The 5537-nt window shown below is 41.4% G+C and overlaps 1 protein-coding gene across 11 annotated transcripts in view; it reads left to right on the forward strand.

Annotated features, from left to right (window-relative positions):
• The window catches only part of LOC147034170 (LIM domain-binding protein 2-like), a 427197-nt gene that overhangs the window by 383101 nt on the left and 38559 nt on the right, over positions 1 to 5537 (forward strand). The gene's annotated exons all lie outside the window — the stretch shown is intronic.

The raw sequence follows: 5537 nt of genomic DNA on the forward strand, positions 1-5537 counted from the left end.
TTCAATTATTCTTTCATTTTCACAAGCTTTGTCAGCTGCTTGATCTGCCACCCACCTCTCACGAAGTATCCGGTGAGCAGATTCACGGACACTGACTATGCTGGATTTTCCAGGGAGGCTTGTTATAATGATATCATCTTTGTATCGCTCTTTCAGTTTCTGTTTGAAGTACTTGAGAGAATAGCCTTCCTCACCATTCAAGAATGTTTCCATGAGGTCAGAAACTGCATATTGACATTCGTCATTGTCATCTATATATGCACATAGCTCATTGAAAGCTGAAATCCTTTGAACATCAACTGGTTTGCCAACAGGTTTCAACTTTTGTGGGTTAGAAAGAAATTCCTGGGCACAGGCACGATGGTATTTTGCCTCTGCGGCAACCAAATCAATGTTTGCTTCTATTCTTTTGGGAACCGCCTCTCCCCACTCATCACCCCTCTCTGTTGCCCTTTTCAACACATTGTTCTTGAACTCTATTGTCTCTACATTGCTTGTTAACTTTCTGTGGTTGGTTTCAAGTCTGCTGCTAGTAATCAGTACTTCAGAGCAGAAAAGGCAGTGTGTAGTGATGTCAAACAAAGGAGTTCTGGACCGCAGGGTGGGTTGTTCAAATTCCCCATCTGCCGCTGATTTCTCAGACTTTCTCGTCTCAGATCTGATGGATGATTCCCGGGTGTAGGCTTTTCTACAGGCAATGTGAAGTGTCAGTGACTCCTGTATCTGTAGAAGTTCATGAAGACCATCCTGTCTCTCAAGGCTTGCAGCTACTAGAGTTGTCCTTCCTTTGGGTCCAACTTGCACAAAATCCTTGATGCATAAGTCCTTACAAATGACGCACGACTCCATCTCCTGCTCTGAAAAGAAAACATTGTATTGTGCATGTCAGCCATATTAAATATGTAATAAGTTGATTTTATCTTAAAAATAGCCATAGTAATTGATTCTTTGTAACTTAAAATCCATGTTTTGACCCATTATTTTTAATTCTATGATGATTTCAGCTTGAAATATGAGAAAATCTCAAGCCGGTGGCCATCTTGGACGCCATCTTGAATTTCTCAAAAGCCCCAAGGGACATTCTTGGGGACTTTTAGTATGTTATTCCTGACAGTTTTCTGAACATATCCTGAAAGTTTCAGCCTGTTATAAATTTGTTCTGCGTTTGACTCAAATTTGACTTAATACTCCTGGACTATTGGAGTAAAGAATAAGGTTGTTTGTTTTAAAGCTGTCTGTACCAATTGTTCATTATTTATTTTTTTACCACGCATGAATAAACTGAAAAGTGTGATGAAGCAATTGGTTCACTTTTGTCTGTCTGTCTGTTTGTCCACAAATGTCAGTTTATTTTTGAGGAATAACTTGATTTCAATTGAATGTTATATTTTGAACACGAATCAGAAAATGAACCTGTAGTTTCGCAGTTCTTTGGCTCTGAATTTGTTCTGATCATGCATGTGCAGAGAGGAGAGAGATTTATTTATTTAATTTTATTTTTACTCTGCTTGCTTGGCTGGCAGAACTTTAAACAAAATCGAAAATCCTTCCTAACAGGAAACTTGTCACTGATTTTAAGGACGTCATAAAGGACATGGACAACAGACACAAGTAACTAATGTACCGTGTTAAATAAAGTGGTGTAAAAGACACTGCATCAACGCCGGTAAACTTCTGAAAATTTTTCTTTTCTACAACCTTTAAAGTCTTTATTTTATTTCAATTGAATTATATACTTAAACTCTGCAGAACACAAATCACCTTTTCGGCACTTTCAAAAACCTTTCGTTTTGCAGGACGAAACTACTATCTACATACCCAGATATGCTTCTCTGGAAATGTCTTTTAAGACTTTTTTGTATGATATTTGGATTGTAAGATTGAGGTCCGTTGTCCTCCCCCCTCACCCCCTCTTTCACGCTCCAGCTCATTTCAAGTGTTGAGCACCACGGCTCAGAGGCGGCAGACTGAAGCTCCAGACCACTGGAGTGGACGTCCGTAGCAGTTTGGGACCGCACAACCATCTATTGGTTCACATGTAGCCCCCTGCGACGAATGCCAACCCAGCATCCAGATCCAGTCCACTGGATCGGCGCTACTGGTGTGGCGGGCAAGACCATCTGCCCGTAGGAGTGTGGGGTACGGTGCTCACTGAAATTTCTGGGCTCACGGTGTCTGGCACGCAACGACCCAGCAGTTAACCATGTACGGCTCGGCCAACCCAGGTCAGGAACCTGAGGCTGCCGGCGGAATACCCGTCGCCGACCCCAACAGGTTCCCCTGAGAGGGCCATGCCACACGCAGTGAGTCGCAAGCAACGTGGAGAAATTCTGAGGGAAGGAAGTAGGACCCGTGTCAACAGGGCACCCCCTTCTGAGACGCAGTGGTAGTACCGTGTGTCCTGAAGGAGGGACCCGTCCCCATGAGTCCGGCCAAATCATTGTTTAGTCACTGTTAACAGTAGACCAGACAACGTGAGGCGGGTCGCGGCTCGAGACACCACGTGACTCATGGACGGCTTCATCCAGTCTGAAGTCACCATGAGCACTATGGGTATGTTGAATAAGCAGCGAATTCTGATTGTGGAGTTTGATAATAATGTAAATAAATTTCGTCATTGGACCACAAAAAAAAGGTTTTTAGTTTGCATCATTTTAATGCCACAACTTAAAAATCAATATTCTTCTTGATGCCACTGGAGAAAATTTCAGACAACAAAATATCACTGCATTTTACGTCATCGTGACCAATTAAATTTGCTGCTTGCAAACCCCACCCATGTCATTTTTTTTGTCAAGACTGCGTGGGGTAAGGTGTTCCATGAACTCTCGTTTTCTTTTGATATTGTGATGTAAGTACTGTCCAGTGTTTGAAAATGTTCTCATTGGTGCTGCAGTCTTTGCTGGGAGTCGGTATGGAACATGGCCCTCCCAGTGCTCAGTCTCATTCTAGAGATTTTGGGTTGCATTCCATTCGGCAAATAGAATGCGTCCCCAAAAAAGATTTCTTCGCGTGCGGCTTTATTCAAAGTGTAGTTGCTACAGAGCTTCACCACAAGCATTGCTGCTTGCTGTCCACTTAGCTGCTCATGTACCAAGTCATAAGATATTTGTTTTGTTGACACGTTTAGGCTTTGTGATCTTTTAATATGTCGCTTTGACCTTGTGGTAGCTGTGAGTATGTGGGCACAGGTAAGCTCTTGGGATTGTATGATGCCCGAGTGCTTGTGAGAAAGCACCCCGCTATCCCCTCCATGTCCTGTTTTTACTTTCTCCACAGTGACCCAAATTGGGCCCACGTCAGGCCTTACCCCAGGAGGCCTTGTCAGTGTGTTTTCTGAGATGGTTAAAGCCTTGTTCGGTGTTTTTTTTTTTCTTTTGTGCAGAGCTGGCGATACTGCCACAACGAAACTATTATTGGACAAAATTAGCATTTGCTCCTTCATGTGCAAGTGTGCAGCTCTGAATTAAATGTCAGGTTGTGCTTTGTTTCATTTCTTGTTGAAGACTGGAGTTTCTGTTCGAAGATGAAACATTATTCCCAGTGCATTATAAAATTATCGTTGAAGCATTGGGGCTGTTTGTTTGTTTCAGACATGCCGTAATCAACTTTATTGCAATGGTATTGAATCTCCACGAGTTTGAGACCGTCTTGGCTGCCTGCCATCTTGTCTGTCCTTGCTTTCCATCCAAAACGATCAATAGGTGATGAATGTTCCTTGTGTAATTGATTGACATAATATTCTGATTGTGGAGTTCAATCAAACCCCATTTGGTAATGTCGAGGTCTTGTGGAAGCCATGACCTGTCATTTATTTTATTTATTTTATTATTTTTTTGTTGTTTATTTTCTTTGTCCTTTTTTTTCTCCTTTCTCATCTTTCTCTCCGTCTTTCCTTCTCATATCTTCTCTCTCTCTCTCTCTCTCTCTCTCTCTCTCTCTCTCTCTCTCTCTCTCTCTCTCTCTCTCTCTCTCTCTCTCTCTCTCTCTGTTTCTCTCAATTGTGGAAAACGAGCATACAAAACATCCAAAGTCTGGAGGAAGGAAAAATGGTGAAGGATGAAAGATAGAAGAGGGGGCTGGAAAAGGGGGAGGGGGGTTGTGGGGGGTTGAATAAATATGACTGCTGCAGTTTACACCAACATGGCCACTATTAGATGTACAAGTGAGATTGCATGTCAAATCTTTCTGGATGGAAGTTTATCAAGTGAAGTTTTTTTTTTTTATTATTTCCCCTAAAATAATGATTCGCAGCACTGTGCACTATTCTTTGGGTATATCTCTACATGCATGAGTGCAGCAAATGCATTTAGCCTTTGCACCACAATAATAAAATGGTTTTAGTTTGTATCATTTTATTGCCACAACTTAATGAATCGATAGAGAACATCATTTTGTTGCAATGTTATAAATACCTTGTTTTTTTTTATTTTATTTGTGGCCTTCTTCCTCTCCTTTACCCTCAGCAGTTGAAAAACTGTATTTATCTAATTGATTATGAATAATTATAATTAATATTATACACAGTTCATTCCTATGATTAAATTGATGCACAGTTCTATATTGCTGGACAGTGTTAAATTAATGTTTCATGAAATGTTGACATGCTTGCAATGACTTCTGATTTAGTAAACATAGTACGTCTTTGGTCATAAAGCACATCAAATAGAAAAGAATAGTCAATCCATTTCGCAAGATAAAATTTCACCGAGCGTTAATGGCACAAAGCAGTGCGCGCGGGAATATGCGATGGTGTGCCATCGACAACGTAGTTCTAGTTTTATTTGTGGCCTTCTTCCTCTCCTTTACCCTCAGCAGTTGAAGTTCTTTAACCATTCTCATTTCAGTTTTCAATTGAAAAGATAGAATCGTATTTACTGTCATCGTTTTTAATGATTATTCCTGATTTTTCTCACTTTAACCTGTTCGTGTATGCTTCGGGACGTACGAGTTGCGCAAACTTTGATCGTCTGACTCTTGTACCTTATTTTTGGACTGTGGTCCAAGATAGCTTGCAGTTTTCATCCCCTTCCCCACATGCCTCCCACCATTCATTCCCCCACATCCTTTGCTCCGTTCTCCATGATTTATGCCAAAAAAAATTTGTGATATTTGACAATATACTTCTTTTTTTTTTGATAATCCTGACCTCATGGTTTTTTTTTTTGTTGTTGTTCTTGTCTCTTGCATGTGGAAAAGCAAAGTTCAAAAATGGGTATCAGCATTCTGTACACTTATGGATGTGTGCTAAGCGTTTGCTGCGAGTTGTGGCAGTTGCAATGGCATTCCTGGGGGAGCGTGACGTGAAGAACGTTCATGGAGGCAGACATGTTTGTTTTTTAGCTCCTTTCGTCTGCCTCCCGTAATTGGATTCCTCGTCGATAATCTCAGCCTCGCATGGCTGGAGTTGGCCCTGGTTTCTTAACATGAGGAGGACTGTTTGGGGTATGATCGTAGCCTCTTGGTTCAAAGTGTCGGCTTCCACCGTGACCATGCGTTTTGAAGGCAAATGGTCTGTTTATGCCATTTCCCCCCCC

Source organism: Eptatretus burgeri, chromosome 1 (assembly GCF_056783735.1).
Source record: "Eptatretus burgeri isolate ZD-2024b chromosome 1, Ebu_testis_v1, whole genome shotgun sequence".
NCBI classification, from domain to species: domain Eukaryota; kingdom Metazoa; phylum Chordata; class Myxini; order Myxiniformes; family Myxinidae; genus Eptatretus; species Eptatretus burgeri.